The sequence below is a fragment of the Fukomys damarensis genome, unplaced genomic scaffold (genome assembly GCF_012274545.1).
Source record: "Fukomys damarensis isolate Sample0158 unplaced genomic scaffold, DMR_v1.0_HiC HiC_scaffold_21, whole genome shotgun sequence".
NCBI classification, from domain to species: Eukaryota; Metazoa; Chordata; class Mammalia; order Rodentia; family Bathyergidae; genus Fukomys; species Fukomys damarensis.
Window position 1 is genome coordinate 33,229,356 of NW_022900933.1, and position 20,988 is coordinate 33,250,343.

A 20,988-nucleotide genomic window follows, 5' to 3' on the forward strand; every position below is an offset into this window, starting at 1 on the left:
TTTTCTAAAGAAATAAAAAATATATAACTTAATAGAGTCAGAGCTTTTTTTTTCAGCTGGTAAAATTAATTAAAATCAAGATACCCAGTAAGGACTCATAGTTACCAGGAGATCCATGCAGCAATATTCAATGCCAGTGGCTGGGGTAGATGTAATTACAAATATGAAGATCTGTTTCCAAAAAGTAGAGAAGGGCTGGGATATAACTCAGAGGTAGGGCACTTGCATAGTGTGTGCAAGGCCCTGGGTTTGATCCCCAGTATTGAAAAAACTACCCTCAAAAAATACAGAAGAGTGGATATGGACACTGGGGTAATTATCAAAAGTATTGGAACAATTGGGACAGTTGAGCTCATAAAAGTACTCCCATAAAAATGTGATGTAGCCAGGGAGGCCTCGCAGGGAAGGTTGGGGGTCTGAAATCAGATTACCTGGACTGAAATATGAGTTCTGTAATATTCATTGTGTGACTTTGGAAAATTATTTAGTTTTCCTGCATCTGTTTCCTGGTCTGTAAAGTCAGAACAACAGTAACCCTCAGAGTTGTGAGGATTAAATGCGATAATATAAGGAGATCACTGTGGTTCCTGGTGAGCCCAGGTTGACCTTAAAATTCCTCTTATTCCATCTAAGCACTTATGTACTTTTGATATAGTACACATCAAAAACTAACCAGTGGGGGGAAAACACATTTCAGCAAAATGCTCCCATAGAATTATTCCAAACCTTTACTGTCGCAAGTAACACCACTATAATCATTCATGTCAGATATTTTCATGTAATCTCTCAATTCTTTCATTACAGTGGTTGCCAAGAAATACAATTTCTGAGTTAAATGAGCTTCTGATGCTTCCTGATAAATTGCGTGAAAATACACATCAGGACACACCTTGCCCAGCAGGGAATGAGAGATGATTCCCCTTTCCACCTCCATGCAGACACTGGGTACTTTCAGTTGTTTGCTTTTTAAAAAGTAATCAGATAATAAAATAATGAACAGATAATAAGGATGTAGTTAGCACCATCCCATCCCCTGCTGTGAACATTTAGAATAAAAACCTAATGACCACATGTTCTGCAAATGACCTGGGTTGTGCTAATCTGACTGCTTTGTACAAGAAGAACATGAAGGTGGAAGGGACATGGGACTGTACCTCTGCTACCGTGCATATTAGGGCGATCCCGGTTTCCTGCCGCAGCAGAAGCCGAACCCCAAGAACAAGTTCTTACTTTATGAAGCAAGATGCAGGTATTGAAGTATCCATTTACTGCCATAGAAGGATGATACCTGAGGTAATTTGACCCCAGAGCCAACAGATGGTGCAGTGCCCTCCCCACGTCCCAGTTTCTTGATTGTGGCATCCTCAGGTGTCCCAGTTCTTCAGTGTCATCCTAGTGGCAGAGGCCGTTTCTGGAAATGCAGCTAAGACCCTCCTTCCCCAAAGCTAGAACACTCTAGAAGTCATTTGATTCCCTGTGTTAAAACCCATTCTATGTAAGTTAGCTGGACTGACTGCTGTTACCTTCAGCAAACTGTAAAATACACGTGTACACACACACCCTATACATCACTATTCTTTTACTATTTGTGACACTGGATGTCTTTTTGAACATTTATTGGTATGTGCAATTCTTGGAGAAGTGTCTCTTATGGTCTTATGAGTTTGTATTTTTTAAAAAGACAATTCTTTTAAAAAAATCATTTCATAAAAACTTTACATTGAGGATACTCATGGTGCTAAAAGTATTTGTTTTGTTTTCCCAAAATAGGTCACTTGTTTCTTCACTTTGTTCATGGTATTTTTAGTGACACATGCAGCTTGAAGCTGAGACAGTGAGGAACCACCATCGGGGAACAGGAATGAGACGGAAAGCTCAGATGACAAAATAAATGCCTGAGCACACTGACTAAACTGTTACCCCTTGTTGTATGGAAAGTGTCAGCAGACCTATCACGAAACCCTGATAAAAATCACAAAAGCAGAATGTTTGCAAGAGATAAGAAGTTGTTAAAGAAAAACCTAAATAAGCCCTTACTATCTGGTATCCGTCAATTTATGATCATTAACTTTGGAAGTCACACTGCTGGGTAACACACTATTCGTTCCCACTATCTTTGCTGTAGGACAGTATCTCTGTCTTGTGGGTGAAGATAATAATTACCCAGGTTACTTTTCAGGGGCCTGAGGGCCACTTTTGCTGAAAATACTTAACTCTTCAGGTGAAGTTATAGAAATCTGATAGGTGCCTAAAATGGGATAAAATCTTGTCATCTCTGTCTTCTTATTATCTGACCCTGTTGCTGTGTGAACACGAGTCAAATTCTATTCTGCTCTGCACACAGGTTAATCATTTTCGAATGTTTGGTGCAAGACTGTTAACTTGGCATATTATCTATGGGAGCCTCTGTGTATCTTCTTTTTCTTTCTCTCTTCCCTCTTTTCTGTCTCCACCATTGTGTTTCTTCAGAAGCCACAAAAACCCAAGTACCTGAGGTCCTTCAGCCCTCTCATAGGACCCAAGCCCACAAGGCTATTTTACATGGGATGATGGTGCCACCTACTCTAAAATTCCATACACAGCCTCTAAAATGAGTTGACTGTGACCACCTGGAGGCCCAAGCCATCACAAAAATAAACATCTCTGGAACTGTGCCCCTGATCAATGGGAATTAGTGGAATTTAGCCCATGCCGGTAAATGGATAAAAACCTGCTGCTCTGTTTATTCTGCTCCTACTTGGTTACTCTCTTGATCAACTGCTTTCTGACTTCCTTCAGCTGAAGCTCCTGTTTGGCTAAGGCCCCTTCCCCAAAACTTTGCCTGTGCAGGAGTGTGTGCTTGCAATTTCCCAGGCTTGTTTATTTGTCCCAGTCTCATTTCTATCATTTCTGGGTCAAAAGATCCCGTCATGAGTATCATCAGGAAGCAGAGACTTGTCTTTTTCTCGTGGATCATTGCTCAAGAGCTCTGTAAATGTTTTTTGTTTGTTTGTTTTATTTTCGTACCGGGGATTGAACTCGGGCCCTTGCTCTTGCGAGGTAGGCAGTGGAACCATTGAGCCAAATCCCTGGCCCCTCTGTAAATATGTTTTGAGTGAAAGAACAGGGAGCACAGGGAAAGTGAAGATCCTGTTAAATCAGGGGAGACAGGAAGGGAGGAAATAAAAGAAGTGACAGAATTAGGGTGGGAGAGGTCTTCTGCCTGACAGTTTCAAATGCCTTGAGTTTGTTGCTTGTTCAAGAGAAAGAAATGAGGTGGCCAGACTTAGTGCCTGATCCTCCACCCTACGACTTTGTTTAGCTTTACAACATTACCCCAAACAACTCAGCAAGCATTGCTTAAATTTTCACCTCATCCCGTGGTTTTCACAGCTGGGTTGCAGAGTTCCCCTTGACCCCCAGGGGGCAGCACTGGTCAGGTTTCATGGCCAAAAGGAATACCTCAAGGACATTCCTTGCTTGAAGAAATAGTTTTTGCGAGTTTCCTATTGCTAGAGTAGCTAGAACAACAATCTGTGGACAGAAAAGAATGGTAGCACTCATACCAAATAATGGAATCATTTGAGCCAGAAATGGTCCAAATATTGCAAGTGCACACACTACTGAGCAGGCAAAGTTTTGGGGAAGGGGCTTTAGCGAAACTGGAACTTCAGCTGAAGGGAGTCAGTTAGTCAAGAGACTAATCAAGCATCTACTCCCAGGCTAAGTTCCACTAATTCCCATGGATCAGGAGCACAGTTCCAGAGATGTTTATTTTTGTGATGGCTTGGGCCTCCAGATGGTCACAGTCAACTCATTTTAGAGGCTGTGTGTGGAATTTTGGAGTAGGTGGCACCATTGTCTCATGTAAAATATCCTAGCCTTGTGGGCTTGGGTCCTATGAGAGGGCTGAAGGACTTCAGGTAGATGGGTTTTTGTGGCTTCTGAAGAAACACAATGGTGGGGGCAGGAAAGAGAGGAGCGAGAAGGAAAAAGAAGACAGAGTAGCTCCCATGGGCAGTATGCCAAGTTAATCCTGTATAATACCCTTGGACCAAACATTTGAAAATAATCACTATGTGTACATGCAGAGCCGAGTAGAATCTGACACAAGCGTTCAGGCAGCAAAAGGGATAGACACAGTATGAAGATGGAGTTGTCAATGTTTTTATCCCATTTCAGTCACCTACCAAATTTCTATAAGCTCACATGAAAGCTCAAAGTTTTTAGCAAAAGTGTTCTTCAGGTCCCCAGAAAGTAACCCAGGGAATAGTTGATATAATCCACAGGACAAGGTGCTAACAAAGCTGGCAGGAAATGTGACCTCCAAAATTAATGATTTTAAGGTGAGAACTAGCAAAGCTAGAGAGTTTTAGATCCTCTTCGTTAACAATTTTTCATCTTGTGATGATAGAGAACTTTTATAAGTAATCTAAAAACCTACAAAACATTAGGAAAATGTAAAATGACTTCTGCTGTCTCTAACAGCAGTTTGCTTTGTTTAGTTAAAAATTAACAGACACTGGAGACATTGGCCATGACATGGGACATCTGGCCTCATCCCTGATCTTGAGCACCTGCTTCCTGTGCACTAGAATAGATAGCTAGACAAATCTCGAGGTAAACTCCCTAACTGCAAGGAATTGTTACATCTGGGTTAAAATTAACTGTCTTATTACTATAATTTGTACATGGGTAATGTAAACTGAGGAAATGAAATGTAACCACCTGAATGAGATCATAGCTATAAAACCCATAAAAGAGGAAACTGCAGCCCAAGGTCGATCACTGGCACTGCCTTTTTGAGTGTGATTCAACCTTCACTGGCAAAATAAACTTTTTATTATTTTATTTCCATTCAGCTTGTCTCTATGTGCCAGTCACTTGCCAATTCCTTCCGCAGGAGTCTAAACATTCTGCTTTTGTGGTCTTGTCAGCATCTTGAGACTAGTCTGCTGAAACCCAACCTGCTACAATGGGTAATAGTTTATAGTGCCCAGAGGTTTATTTTATCATTACAGCCTTCTCCATTCCTGTCATGCCATGGCAGTCCCTACCTGTCTCATTCCCCCCTGAGAGCCTTTATCCTCCTTATTTATAAACAGTCAGGAAGGAAAACATTTTTCTCTAACTTCTTTTGCTTGACACATGACATAGTTCCTACCTATCCCTGACAATTATAAGGGTCTCTCGATGTCTGATCTAAAGGGTTTTACACCACATGCTATCTATGTTTCCAACAGGATTCAAAAACTCAAGGGTAAGTGTTGCAAGCTTGTAGCTTGTTATGGCCTATTATTCCCCGCTTTTGCTTTTCCAGTTGTTGTTTCAATGTTAAATGTGTACATTCAACAATAGATTGTCCTTGTGGATTATAGAAAATGCTGGTGGAATGACTAACATTCCAATGCTACAAAAATCTTTGAAAGCCCCACTTGTATAGACAGAGCCATTATCCATATTTATTTTCTTAGAAACTGCCATCTTTGCAAATGCTGAGAGACGGTGTTGCTGTATGTGCCCCCCAGTCTCACCTGCATGGCAAGTAGCATGCATTATATGAAAATAAATATACTGACTAACACACATACTGAAGTTTGCCAAATTGGGATATACATGTTGCATCCATTGGCCATAGCTCATTTGCCTGGAGCCTTCTGACTGATGTAGGTAAAGCTTGACATGTCAGACGAGATTGTACTATGTAGCCTGTGATTGGGAAAGGTTAAAGCTACAGGCAAGGGCTCAAGTACTTTGATGGGAATAAGAGTGAGAAAGCCTCACCTGGGAAAAACAAGCAATAAGTAAATTGAGGTGATAGTTTCCTTCTGCCGCTGGTCCAGGAAGACAGGAGTGTGAGCACATATGACCCTCATAAAATGAGGTAGTTCTATTCTGAATGGCTGCCTGCAATCACAAAAACAAATTAAACGGGAGGATCCAGGGCTGAGGATTTAGCTCAGTGGTTTCGTTGCCTCCCTCACAAATGCAAGATCCTGAGTTCTAATCCCCAGTACCAAAAAGAAAAACCAAACAACGAGGAAGATCTAAAGTACTTTTTAGTGGTTGTCTCTAAAAGATTAGTGATATTAACTACATTGGCAGAATCACATAAAATGTTAACATGTTCTGCCAAAGTAAATTCTAATACAGTAATCACAGCAACCAATTCTGACCTTTGAGCTGAAAGTCCAGGGGTAGCAATTTTCTGGTGATTTTGCACAGTCTAGTAAGCAGCAGAACCTTGAAAAGATCCATTTATAAAATAAGTTGAAGCATTGGTAAGAGGAGTCTGAGTATTTCTAGATAAAATAAACAAATAATGACAATACAGCTGTATAAGCTTATCTAAAGGATAATTATAAATTAATCCTATATAATCTTCAAAGGCTATCTGCCAAACTAAGGAAGTTTGTAGTAAGTGAGTATGCTGTGCGAGGTTAACAGGAAACACAATAGGTCCAGATGAAATCCTAAGAGCTGTATGCTGTGATGGTGGGCTTGCTGCATTAGCCTAGCCATTTGACCTGTATATGTCTGAAGATGTTTTGTAAGCCAGTTAAGAAGATAAAACCAGGGCTGGGAATTTAGCTCAGTGGTTCTGCTGCCTGCTTCGCAAGTGCAAGGTCCCAAGTTTGATACCCAGTACCCCCAAAAAAAGATGAAATAAAAAAATAAATGAATTCAATAGGTTGACGTTTACTGTTTACTTTTTGACCAAAGAGTCCAGTAGGAGAGTGAGGAGTAAGCAATATAATCAGCATAGGGCTGGGGATGTAGCTCAGTGGTGCCTCACCTACCTGGCAAGCACAAGATCCTGAATTTGATCCCTGGTACTATTGACTGAAGCTCTTTAAGGGCATCAGGTATGAGGATATGAGAAGAATTCAAATCTGGATCTCCTTGTAATGTTTTATGTGGATTGCTTAACTGGTATGTAAGTATTCCTAATTTTGGACAAATACAGTTAATGTTTCCTGATAAACTTTGGAGATCATTCAGTGCTCATAATGAGTCTGTTCTTGTTAATTTCTAGACTCAAACTGGTTTTTCCATTACCAGAGTTCCCAAGTAACTATAGGGAGAGATAGTTTGAATCTTCTCCAGGGCTATGCATAACCCTGGTTGTACCAAAGTCCATGTAGGTTTTGCAAAATAAAAAAAGGATAAATTGTTGCTGAGAATTGACAGCAAGCAATATATCATCCATGTAATGTAGTATATAGGCTTGAAAGAATTTGTTTCTCACAGGATCTAAAGCCTGACCAATGAAATATTGACATGGAGTAAGGCTATTCATCATTTCCTGTGGTAAAAACATCCACTGATATCAGCACATAGGCTCAGCAAAGTTAGTGGCAGGAACACAAATCTAGCAATAATCACAGCCCAGTCCTGTGGAACTGCAGTGAGAGAGGGGAGTCTGTGCTGCAAAGTGACCTTAGGATACATATATGTATCAGTAGCTCTTAAATCTTGAGGTAGCCTCCACTTCCCCGACTTCTTTGGTATAACAAAAACAGGAGTATTCCAAGGGCTAGCGAAGGCTCCATACATCTCACTTTCACCTGTTCTCCCACTAACACTCATAGGCAAATGAGCTTCTCTATTGACAAGGGCTGTTTATCCATTGAAACAGGCACATCAGTTTCCATTTTAAGGAGAGAGTGATTTTTGGAAGGGGAGAAGCCACAATGGCAGCCATTAAAATTTTGGTTCATAGCCAGAATCTTTCCTTTCATTTCCCTAATAAAACCTTCACTGGTTGAAGCAGCTTTCTGTTAATAAGTGGAAGTGCCTTATTAGTAATTTGGATTCACCATTCTTTTAGCAGATCGCAGACCCCACAGATTGACTGGGATCCCTGCTATAAATGACTAAAAAGACTCCCTTAAAATTATCAGGGCAGAAAATTATAAGGCAGATTTATAAAAATAGAAGGCAGAAGAGCAGCAGTCTGCACAACCCGTCTGAGCCCTGCCAAGGAGGGGTCTGATGCTTGGGTGTGCCAGGTAGGTGGCCATTGGGATGACTCCATCACCGAAATATCTGCCCCTGTGTCTATGAGCCCTCAAAACCATTTTTCCTTTAATCTTAAAGAGTATACATGGGCTGGTGGTCTGTGACATCGTGAGGGAAAAGCACTTCCTTATGGAGGATGCCACTAATCATTTAGCTTCCCAGCTAATAGCTGTGGTTTGAAAAGCTGCTAAAAGAATTAGTTGAACCCAACCTTGGGTTCAAAAACCCAAACATTGTGACTGAATTTCCTCTAAATCAATAATCGCAGGGTGCATTTCAATACTTTGGAGTTTTAAACTACGTTTTCCTAGGATTAGACCGATAGGGAAGAGGTCCCCAGATTCTCATGGGAATCTTAACAGGTTTATCTCTGCCAATCAAAGTCACCCAGGGCCAGGGGTTTGGTTCAGTGATTCCACCGCCTGCCTCCCAAGCTCAAGGGCCTGAGTTTGATCCCTGATACCAATAAAATAAACAAAAACAAAATCACCCATTCTGTTACAGCAACTTTAGGTTTCTGGAGATGTGAGAAATTGAACAGCCACTTGACTGTCTCGAGCCGGCAACGCAAAGCACTGTCCAGCAGTGTCTCAAACCTGAAAGAGCAGCGGGGTGGAGATGGGGCAGAGAGAAAAGAAGGACGGCAAGACAAGAGTCTGATCAAGGTGACGTTTATTGCAGGCAAGCATCAGCCTTTTAAAGGCACATCATCAGGAAACACCTGACTCCTACAGATAACGTCAGATCTTTAACAGGAAGCACCTGACTCCTACAGATCTTTGGCTGTCCGAGTTTCTCCTGTGCAGGGTCAAAAACAAGTTTAACATGTGCAGTCCTTAAAAAGGAACAAATGTTAACAAATGCTAATTGGGAACATCCTGACCACACATTGTGTCAATGCCTTGATTATAAAGAAAAAAGTTATCTTTCAAAAAGCCAGTGGGCTATGACTGGCTCCCAACACTTGACAAGGTAGAGAAACCAAGCTTTATTAAACTGGCTGGCTCAGAGGAGCAAAGCACTCCAAATTCTGATCCCGGAACTCTGGCATGGGGAGGTGTTTTACAACTTTATGTGGTGGACTAATGACCAACTTGGAATGCCCAGCTGAACTGAATCAGTGTGGTTTGGGTGTGGAAGACCCACCTGAGGATTGTTGCCAACGGCAGAAAAAAAGAATTGGAGGGGAAGATCATGGGCTGCTGATCTTCTAGAAAAAGCTTGCTGTGGATGGTTTTCCTGATGCAAACTTGGCTGTTCCCTTGTCCAAAGAGCTCAGGCCTGCCTGCTGTCACTGGGAATGGCTGCTGCTTTCCTCAGGGGAGCTCTGATCTTCACTGTGAGTCCCTTCCTGACTCCATTGTAGATCCTTCAGCCTGGTGGCACAAATTCTTCACCCCACCAGTGCAGATTTTCTGGCTTCCACTGTTGGCCTTGGGGTCTTCTGGGTATAGATCCTCAATACAGACAAGCATAAGACATTGCTGTGGGCTCTAGGTCTTGAGCTGGACTTGTGTGGGACATTGCTGTGAGATCCAGCACCTTGGCTGGATTCTTTGGGTCTCTAGTGTGCTGCTAATCTCTTGTGCTTCTCTGCATTTGACTTTTGGGGTGACTATTATAACACAATTCTTAAATTATGTGTCCTGTTATAGGGAAAGAGTAATGGGAGTTGCCAGAGACCCTTGCAGTGGTCCTGGCCTCCTGCAAGACAGTACAATGTCCGCGAGATGGGAAAGTGGGAATTAGAAGAAACACAGAGACAGAGATTTGAAAGAAGCTGAGTCTTGCGTTGATCTAAGCTGCTCTGGGCAGCAAAGACAAAGGACTCTCAGGACATCCAGGGTTTATTCATTACAAGTGTGGGAAGGGGGAAGCTGGGCAGGCCTTGGGAAACTACTGATAACAAGTATCAAGCAGGCAGGACCTTAGAACGAGGACACAGCATATCTTTGCTGAAAAGAACAAACAGTTAATTCAGAGGGGAAGAATTTAGCTAGTCAGTTGACCTTGACTGGGAGTGAACTCAGCCAAGCTCTGCTATTTCCAGTGTAACACAGTCAAATTATGGAGGGGCGAGATGTTTGTGCCACTATAGCCTGCTAGCACTGGATGAAGGTGTCTGCTACATTCTGTATTAAATCTATTTCCTTGCAAAGCCCTAACTACAACACCTTGTTTAGGTTGGGTTGGGCCCCAGGTAAGCTGAGCAGAACTTACAGAAGCAGAAGTCTTGCAGGTGTTATTTCTGAGATTAAGGTTTAACAGGTAGAATGGAAGCTACACAAGACATTGTGGTCACAAGGCAAGAACAAACCATTAGCTGTTGGGAGGGGTCATGGGGTATGGCACCTGATTGTGGTTCACTTCCAGAACTAAAGTAGGTAGAGAAAACAGAGTGGGGGTTAAGGAGCTCTGGGCTTTCTGCATCAGGGCAGGAAGGACTAGTCCCATGCTTCCTGGGGTTCCAGAGACAAGGGACTCAACTGTCTTTTGGAGATCCACAGAGAACTGGGGCTATAAACCCTGAATTGGGAATGCCCCTATTGTTTATTGGGCTGAGGCCAGGCCAGTGTCCCATTTCCTGCCAGTGGGGGGCCATTTTGATGATATTTACAATTATATTGATTATCTCAGTGATTCCCCTTGTGGCATTTCAGACAAGGGCTTGGTGCTCTCTCCTGCCAGAAAGGGACAGTTGCATCCTTTCTTGCCTGAGGTTGAGTGCAGTGTTTATGGATAGCCTTGTTTAGCCACAATTAAAACATTGTATCTTTGGTCTGGGGGTGTAGTTCAGCAGCACAGCACCTTCCAGACATGCATGAGGCTCTGAGTTTGAGTCCCAGTCCCCCGGCCCCACAAAAAGACCAAAACAATATATCTTTGAAGAAGCCTGATTTTGTTTAATTAAACCAAATATAGTTTGGACAAACATAGAGGATTTATGACTCTCGGTATCTGCATCTTGACATACTTTCAATAGGTTCCAAGAGTTTTAGTCACTTGGACAGATCCTAGTGCTTGTTTACAGTCCTTATTAGCGTTCTCCAAAGCCAGCTGCAACACCATCATCTCTGCGGCGTGGGGCATGCGGTGTCTCTTGTCAGACGGCTTCCTGTAACTTGGCTAAAAACTGGGCATTCATCTTATGGAAGCCGAGAAGAATGTGTAAGCAGGACTGAGTGGGAATACCGTCTTCAGGAATAGTTACCCAGGCTCGTTTCATCATAAGAGCCATTGGCTGATATGCCAGGTCTGGAAGTATTAGCTGTGAGAACAGATCTGAGTGTAGACTTGCTCCTAGCAGCATTTCTTCTGTAACCTCCAGCTGTCCTGCCACCCAGGGAGCTTGCTCAGATGCTAACTCTTGAAAGTTAACATGAAAAATTAAGTATTGACCTGCAGAAAGGCAAAATGATTAATGTCTAAAGAAGGCAACTGCAAAGTTCCTAGTACAGACTCCAATAAGCCTGTCCTGAAATGTCCTCGAACCCCATTGTCCATGACACTGAGTTTTAATTCTTTGAGCAACTTATACTTCAAAGGATTGAGCTCATGAACATTTTGTTGTTGACTATTACGGCCAGGATGAGTATTAATTGGAAATGCACACATCCTGCAGGGCTCTCTGTTAAGTGTAGCCAATCTTTGGTAAGGAGACACTACTGCTGTCTCAGCCACAGATGAAGGAAGAGGAGAAGGACAACAGAGACCAGGGCTCTTCACCCTCGTCTTCATCTTCTCTCAAGAGTGTGCTAGGTGTAAGGTGTTCCCCTACGGTTATGAAGCAGGAAACAGTGAGGCCCCCAACAGATGACCCTTTAACCCAGAGATAGGAGTAAAAAGCAGCTTTTAATGATGCCAGCAGCTCAGCTGACACCTGTTAGTCTCGAGCGCCCCAAATAGAAGTTTGTGCTTCCTTAAATACCTCTTTTTACATCCCCAAAGCTTAATTCTTCAGGAGTTTCTCTGTGAATACAGCAAGCAGGATTTATACAAAGCAGTGCAGTGGAGAGGGGGAAAGCAAAGAGTCTGGTGGGACTTTCTGAGTCTAATACACTCCTTTGGTGACAGATTACAGAAGCTGTCATGGCTACTCAGGTGCATTCTACAAAGAGCATAGTTACCTAGTTAACCCATGGTTGCTTAATAACTCAGTTAACTCCTAGTTGCCCAATTCCATATGGAAGGGTGGTCTCCTCTCTCAGTTAAAGGGCAAAGAACAGCATAAACCAAGTTCCATATAGAGAAAGTTTTAGGGGATATAGCAGAGCATGCTTCGAACCCTCTCTCACTTGATCTCAACTCTCTACATCAACTGTACTTATCTGAGGAAACCAAGGATTATGCTGGATAACATCTTGCAACATAAGAGAAATCAACTGAGCACTAAGTTGTGCAGCAGGCTGGCACAGCAGACTTTCCAGCAGAGGGATATAACACTCTGCTTCAATCAATGAACTCCGCGCCCTTACTCTGGCTGACTCTACCATGCACACTCACATTCCTTTTTTGCCTTTTTCTCTTCCTTTTGTCATTTTCTTTTGCTGGCTGGTACCTCTGATTCACTACACTTTTCCCCTGGGGCAGGCTTCTTGACCAGGTTTGTGTTCAGATGCAACCTGTATGAACCAGCTGAAGAGCTCAAACCTGACGGAGGGGTGACGAGGAGGAAAAGTAAAGACACAGAAGCAGGTTAAAATGTGAAGGAGCAGGGGCTTTGGTGTAGCTTTGACAGAGAACCCTGAGTGCCTGGCTCACCTTGGCTTTGTTCACGCAGGCACAGTACAGCAATTAGAGTTACACAGGATTTATTCATCTCCCACCCTTCCGGGTGCTTTTCCAGGGAAACAACAGGAAGTCCGCTGTTTTTACCTTTCCCTGAAAGCATGCCAACATACCCACCTGCCGCTTTTCCTCCCAGTTCTCACCAAGGGGGCCAGTTAGGCCTCAGTTTTCCCATCTGGTCTCCCACAAATATCAACACCAGATGTCACATATCATTGTAAAATAGCAGTTGTTCATTTGACCAGTTATAAACCAGATTGAGCTACAGTTATAAGTCACCACTTAAAAGATTTTAAAACAAGTAGGTGCTTTAAAAACTTCAAGTGCTTAAGACTCAGTTTTCTAAGTAATCAAAATCTAATGAAGACAGCAGTAAATACAAAAAATGATCTTGAGAAAGTATGAAACCTTTGCTTTCTTTGCCAGTTCTTATAGACTTTATCAAGTTCTTGCAAACTTTATGAATGTTTTAAGAAAATCTCATTGTTCTAGATAAATAGAATTTGGTTTCATATCAATACATTAAAATTTGATTTTTAGAAAATTCTTAATAATTTGCAAATTGTGGACAACTTCATCCTACATGTGAATTTCCTTTCATAAGATTCACTCATCACAAAACTACAACTTGGAATTTCTGTGATAAACTTTAACTTTCTTATTTTGTCCTCATCTTTTTTCACTCAACTAGGCCAAAACCTTACCATACAAAATGAAGTTCATAAAAAATACTACCAAGGCTTTATGACTTGAAGGACTATGAATTCCTTACATGTCCATAAAGCATTTTTTATTTGTTTTGCTTTTTTGCATTGCCTGGGAATCAAACCCAGGGCTTCTTGCATGCTAGGCAAGGGCTGTACCACTGAGCTACAGCTCCGGCCCCAGGAGGTGGGTTTTGAAAAGACAGGTAATGTTCTTGACCCTGGGATAGGTTAGAATGGAGTCCCTATCACACTTACATAGTCAGGATCAGGGTACGAGGTGGGAGACCCAAGGCTGCCCCTCCGGTCTCCAGGCTTTAGTTAGTTCACGTCTACATGCAGAGATAAGACTAGGTCCCTGAGCATCTATCTCTCAGCACCAGGACTGGCTGATTAGGTGACACTGAGGTCCTTCACACTGGCTTTGCAAAGGTCTGCTAGCTCTGGCTCATGGTTTCCAGTGGTACAGGCTGAGACCTGCTTCGTTCCCAGTCGGAATCCACCACCCAGACCTGACCTGTTGGCCCAGTCCCATGGCCTGGTCAGTTTCAATTTTCCAAGTGCTCCTCCCTGCTGCCCCAGGGCCCTGTCCACAATGTCCCCTGTCCTGCCAGCACCACTGTGTAGACCCTTTCTGCCTCCAAAGTGTGGCCAGGAAGTGGGGAGGACACCACAGAGGGGGTGACCCCCTTTTAAAAATAACATAACCATAAAATAACTTAGCATATTAGAAATTTCAAAGTGTACACAGTTCAGTAGTGCTAAGTCTGCGTACCGTATTATGCAACCATCATATCATTCATTTCCAGAGCTTTTTTTGTCTTACAAATCTGAAACTCTATACCCATTACACTGCAACTGTCCATTCTGCCTATTTCCAGCCTTGACAGTCATGATTCTACATTTTGTGTCTATGAATTTGACTACTCTAGGTCCCTCACATAAGTGGAATCATGCAGTGTCTGTCTTTTTGTGACTGATTTATTTAACTAAGTATAATATCTTCAAGGTCCATCCATGTAATAGCATAGATCATAAATTTCTTCCTTTTTCAAGGCCGAATAGTATTCTACATTTTATTTGTTTATTCATCCATTGATAGACAACTGGCACCTTAGTTACTTTCTAGTTGCTGAGAGATAATACTGAGTATCCACAACTTAAAGAAGAAAAGTTCTATTTTGGGTCACAGTTTGTAGAGGTTTCTGTCCATAGTTGGCTGGCTCCAAGGCAACTCCGAGGCATAGGAGAGAGGCATGGCAGAGTGCAACTGCTCATGGAGGTCATGGAAGTGTAAGGAAGGAGCCAGGAAGGGAAATAAAACCTTCTGGGTCTGCCCACAGTGACCCACCTCTTCCAGCCAGCCCCCACCTCCTAACAGCAAGTCAGCCACAGTGCCTGTGGAATCCAGCCACCTTCCCAAAGGTTCTGCCCGTGGCCCCATGAGGCTTTAGGGAGACATCTAGCTCCAAACTTAACACTCAAGTTGCTTGCACAGCTTGGCTATTGTGAACAAGCCTGCTGTGAACATCAGTGCGTAAATATCTGTTTGAGAGCTTTTCAGACCTTTCAATTCTTTTGTATATACACCCAGAAGTAGGATTGCTGAATCATATGGTAATTCTGCTTTTAATTTTTTGAGGAGCTGCCATATCATTTTCCATAGCAGCCACACCTTATTCATTTTCCACCAACAGTGCATAAGCTGCCAATTTCTCCACATTTTCCAATGCTTGTTATTTTGTGTTTCTGATGGCAGCCATACTAACAGGTGTGACATGGTTTTGATTTGCATTTTCCTAATGGTTAATGATTTTAAGCATCTTTCCATATGCCTTTTGGCTATTTGTATATCTTTTGGGGTTTTTTGTTTGTTTGTTTTTTTGGTACCAGGGATCAAACTTGGGCCCTTGTGCTTGCAAGGCAGGCGGAGGAAGCACTGAGCTACATCCCCGGCCCTATTTGTAAATCTTTGAGAAATACTTATTCTACTTGAGTCCATCACTCAGTTTCCCTCAGTTTTTTGTTGTTGTCTGTAAATTGCAGTTCTTCATGTATTCTGAATATTAACCCCTTATCACAGGTATGATTTATAAATGTATTTTCCCATGTTGTGAGTCACATTTTCTCTCTGATGGCCACATCTTTTGATGCACAGAGCTGCGATCTTCACCGCAAAGCAGACTCAAATTTGAGTGAGTGTGTGGACGGGTGGGCACTGGGAGAGATTGGGAATGTACAGTCAGGGCAGGATTCCTGAAGGCTCTATCAGATGGTAGGATCCTGAAAATTGGCCTGGATTCACCATACAAATGTTCAGAAGCCCAAAGGAGCAAGTCATGGCTTCTATTTGTCTCCCAGGACAGGTGTATAGCTAGATGTTGATAGCAGGGAGCTCAGGGAGGGTGCCCTCTAGGATGGGGGCTTTCACTTTTTAACTCTAGCCCAGGGTGGAGGTTAGGCTTTCTGGGGAGAACAGAAAAATTTAAGCTATTTCACTACAAATAGAAACAGTTTGAAAGCTATACCAACTATATTGGCTTTAAAGCTAAAAGCATAGCATGGAGCCTTCATAAGGGGATGCCCTTCCTCACTGCGGGGAATCACAGAGCTCTGGACTATTCTTCATCTGTCTCTGAATTCTCAGTAAATCAGTCTTCTCTGGAAACCCGGAAAAGGCATCAGGGGCCATCTCAGAGAATACTCCCCACTAAGGGACGGCAGCAGCAGGAAACACAGCAAGAAGCTGGCAGCAGATGCACTCAGATTGGCTCTTTTTGTCTCTAGACCTGAGCTTTGGAGAGCAACTGGCTTTCCCTCAAGCCCCAATATGTGGGTGGGTGAGGATGGAGGATGGACAGGGGGTGGAAACCTAGAGGTCACAAGAACCTTAGAGTGCAGAGACAAAAAACAAAGCCATTCAAAGCACAAGCCTTAGGAAGAACCAAGACCTGGAGTTTAGTCTCAGCTTCTACCAAGAACAGACCCTGTGACCTTGGTCCTTTGATCTGTCTGAGCCTGTGGTTCCTGCCCTGTAACACTGGACCAGTGACATCCTCTTGGGAAGCTGCTGGGAATAGCTATGCTGAATTGGCTAGATCCTCAGAACAGCTTTGCAGACCTGGCAGTCCATTCATTGAGCCCCCAGAATTTCGAGCTATACTCTAAAGCAGTGTCTTCCAGTGTGGTGACCAAAATGAAAGAAAAATAGACTGTTTCTCTGTCACATGAGAGACACATTTCAATTGTTAGTCTGCCTGGCTGCCATATTAGACAGTGCGACAAAGAACACGCTGATCCTTGGAGGGAATTCTATGACTGCAGTGCTGGGGAGATCACAGAGAGCCCTGGAAGTCCTCACAGGAGTCCTCAAGGATATAGGGCAAAGGGCCCCTCCCTATCACCTCAGAAGGTCTGCTCTGAGATCTTCTGTTGGTCCGGTGCCTGAGGGAGCAACCGTTTTTCTCCTATCAAAAGAGAAAGTATAGAGACCACTGTTGATTTCAATCTATTTATCTTGTACAAGGGAAACTGAGGCACAACAGGTAGGGGCAAGGAGCCCTCCCAGGGTATCCCAGGCATACACAGGTCTGGGTCCAGGTTCTCCTGGGAGCTGGTCCATTCCCTCGTTTCCATATCCACCAGCCCTCATCTGCCCCAGGCCACAAGCTACCTGTCCTGTTCCTCCAGGAATACAGCAGCCTTCCTCAGCCTTCCCTCAAGAGGAAGATGTCAGGAGGGGAAGGAGCACAGGATGTCTGTGGCAGGGAGCCAGGTATGTCCCCAGTCCTGCCACTCACTCTGTGATCCTGAGCTGGTCATGGCTGCTCCTTGAGCCTCAGTTTGCTGCCCTTCAGATGGGAGGGTGGGACCAAGTTTCTTGGAAGGCCTTAGCCAGAATCAGCAGACTCAAGGACCTAACAACCTCTCACTAGGTCAGGCCTCTTTAAGGTCCACAGCACTTCCCAGGGCGGCTGCCCTGGGGACCAAGCCTGTACATATGGAATCGTGGACACTCGCCCTTGCAAACCACAGAAGTATGTTTCAGGCAAGTTTTGGTTCAGCAGCTCAACACTGATGCCACGGACCAGTGTTTTGGGTCTCCTCTCTGCTCTCTGAGCTTCATCCTAACTGCCTACTCCCAAGCTCTAGAGAAGTCTGCTTTCTTCATTGCTGTCTCCACCCAAGAGCATTTCTGCAATCCAACTCCTCTTTTCAAAATCCTCTAGAAATGTTGATGGTATTTTAAATGGAGCCATTGATTCATTCTAAACCTGTGCTTTGGCCTAAGGGATGGGGTGCAATGATTGGTTTAAGGTCATCTGGGCTTCTCTTTGGGGCTGGGAGGCACCAAGTATCAGGGCAGGGGCTCCGGGACCTGAAGTAGGTTTCTGTTTCAAAGAGGGAAGGGAAAGGATCTCTGAACACCTAAAGATAGTGAGTGTCCCCAACAGACAGAATGGGGGTTGTACTGAAGGAGATGGGGCCTTCAGGGTTCTGAGTGAGAATCCAGGGTGATTCTGCAAGTGTGTGCCCAGTCCTGATTCTTCCCATTTTTTGCGGCCTGTCTTTAGGGAGAAGGAGCATACTGAATCTGCAGGCAGTGGCCAGGAGGGCATGACCTTTCTAGTTTTAATTTACCACATGGGTTTTGTATTGAGAAGTTTTTCCATTGCTAGGACAGAAACCCTTAACACAAACAACTTAAAGGAAGAGAGATAGTTTGGCTCGTGGCCTTAGGAGTTTCACTCTAACAAAGGTCAGCTGGCTCCCACACTGTGCCGGAAGGGATAACAAAGGAAAGCCGCTCAGCTCACAGTACGCAGGAAGCAGCGAGATATGAAGGGTGGGTGACCAGATATTGTCCAAGATTAGGCCCTCTCCATATGTCCAGAAGTGCACTTTACTAATATCCTCAGCATTTCTCAAGACAATTTAGTTGGTCATCATAGAACTACAGTATTTTCTTTCTTTTTTTTTTTTTTTTGCGGTACCGGGGATCGAACTCTGGTCCTTGCGTTTGCGAGGCAGGCCACTGAACCGCTGAGCTAAATCCCTGGCCCAGAACTATGGTATTTTCTAATACAAACCCACATTTTACTGCACTTAGATTAACCAATAAATCCTCAAATACTCTTTCAAAATTCCAAGTTTCTACAGATCAGGCTAAATTCCAAGTTTCTTGGAAGGCCTTAGCCAGAATCAGCAGACTCGAGGACCTAATAATCATAATCATAATCCTACCACCCCCCGCCGTAGTGGTTTATTCTCATTTGTAGAAACAATGCTAAAATTTGAAACGGCCCATTCCAGACTCCCATAACCAAAGAATGTACTGTCTGTCTCAGCTATTTTCCTGTCACTGGGACAAAGTACTCTACACTCACAACTTAAAGGAGGAGAAGTTTATCTGGGCTCACGGTTTCAGTTCAAGGGCAGAGATGACACAGTAGAGGAAAGCTGTTCAACTGTGGCAGCGAGGAAGCAAGACACACACATTTCTAAATATGCCCCAGGCTGTGAGTACAACAGTCACAGAGGAGCAGGGGTGAATTCTGGTTGGGAGAATGGAGAGGCTTCCTGGAGAAGGCAGTGTGCTGGTCTCCATGAGTCTCCTGCCCTTTCCTCTGAGCATGGCTCTCAAGTAGCTCGAGCAGCATTCCAGACTGAGTGAACAGTGCTCACCCTGGCTCCCAGCAGGCAGGATGTGCGGAAGGCAGCTCATGTCCTTGTCCTCGGCGGCACTGCTGTCCTAGGAGCTCCTGGGCTACGAGACAGTGTCCGGTAACCCCACTGACAAACAGTGACCCTGGGTCACAAGAACTCCCTGCGCTGTTCAGGGAGCTGGACAGGCCTCTCCCTGCCCCGTTTAAACCTGGAGCCCCCTCAGTTACAGAGCCAGGTGTCCTGTGTTCACTGAGAAGGGGCATCGCAGGAATAATTTCACTCTTTGTTTGAACCAAACCTGGCTTGGGAAGGAGAGACTCGCCAAAAGGTTACTTCTGATTTCCTCACAAAACCCCCAGTCAACCTGCCAAGCAGCCTGCAGGTAGCTGAATAAAGAACAAACCAAATGTGTATTAGGGGGTGAATTTTCCCATTCAGAAGCCCAAAGCCCTGTCTCTGGATCCTTCCGGCTTAGGGTGGGTAATTCACTTGGGGCCAGTCTGAGCCTCCACAGAGTCTTAAGTGGGGGTGGATGGAGGATACCATCCAACTTGTGCTATTCGCAGTGATCTGGGGATGGACAGGCAGGGGTCAATGCTTCCTTAGAGACCACCCCAGGGAACCCCACCAACCACTGGGTAGTTGGCTTGGAGAGGGCAGTGTGGATCCCCTCACAGAATGTTCTTTTGGTTTCAGGCAAGGTTGCTGTAGTTGCAGTTGGAGGAGGTAAGTCTCTGCGGGGAAAGGGCTCAAGTTCCTCCTTGGCTGTCACCGAGAGACCAGTGGAGCAGCTGTGAAGTCCTCACCCAGGTTTCTCTGGAGCCTCAGAAGGTGGTGGAGGGAGGAGCAGGAAGGAGAGAGAGGGCAGGAAACAAGGGCCTGGAGACCACGGACAATAAGAAATAGGGAAGTGGGTGCAAGGAACAGGAATAGCGCACAGGCCCCCACAGGGCCAAGTCCCCAGTGCAGAGCACCACTGTGACCCTGGCATGTCTTTGAACTCCCCTGGGCTCCTGTCTCCTCCCCTGACAAACAGGCCTGGAATGTCCATGCAAGGTTCCCCAGGAAGTGCGCAGCTTGAGTTAGAACAGCAGAATCGCATCGCAGGGATGCCCTGGCCCCGCCATCCTGGGTCTGGTGGCTTCCCACGTGCTTCCAGAGATTCAGGGAACCCAGGCTGCCACCTGCTGCAGCTCTGAACTGTTCTTCATTCACATTGTTTCTGGCCAGACTTGCTTCTGTGAAAATAAAGCTTAGGAACCCATCCCTTGTCACATCACTGCACTGAGGCCTTTACAAGTGACTTCCTCAAAGAAGCTCTTGCAAACAATCAGAACCTAGATCAGGACCTTGATACCAGGGACTCCCACCCTTTCTTCCACTTTTGCCCCCGATCCTGCTCTCTGGCTGGTCACTGCTGACCATGCCTGTGGTCCTCCCTGAGCTCAGAGCCCATCTCCAGACCTGGTGAGGACCCAAGGCTTGACCCAGTGTTAGGGGGTCCTTTGCCCTGAGTCCAGCCCCACCAGCTCCTCTCCCCACAGGACTGGCTGTGGTGGCTGCGCCCGTGGTGCTGAGTGCTGTGGGCTTCACCGCAACAGGAATCACTGCCTCATCACTGGCTGCCAAGATGATGTCAGTTACTGCCATTGCCAATGGTGGCGGGGTGCCGGCTGGGAGCCTGGTGGCCACTCTGCAGTCCGTGGGTCGGTATCCAGGAGGGTGCTGTGGGGGGAGGGGTGGGAGGGTGGGTGAAAGCCATCCTTGCAGATGGGGCTGATTCAGCTGCTTCCTGGCAGAGGGAGGTAGCTTCCAGCTGGACTCTCCA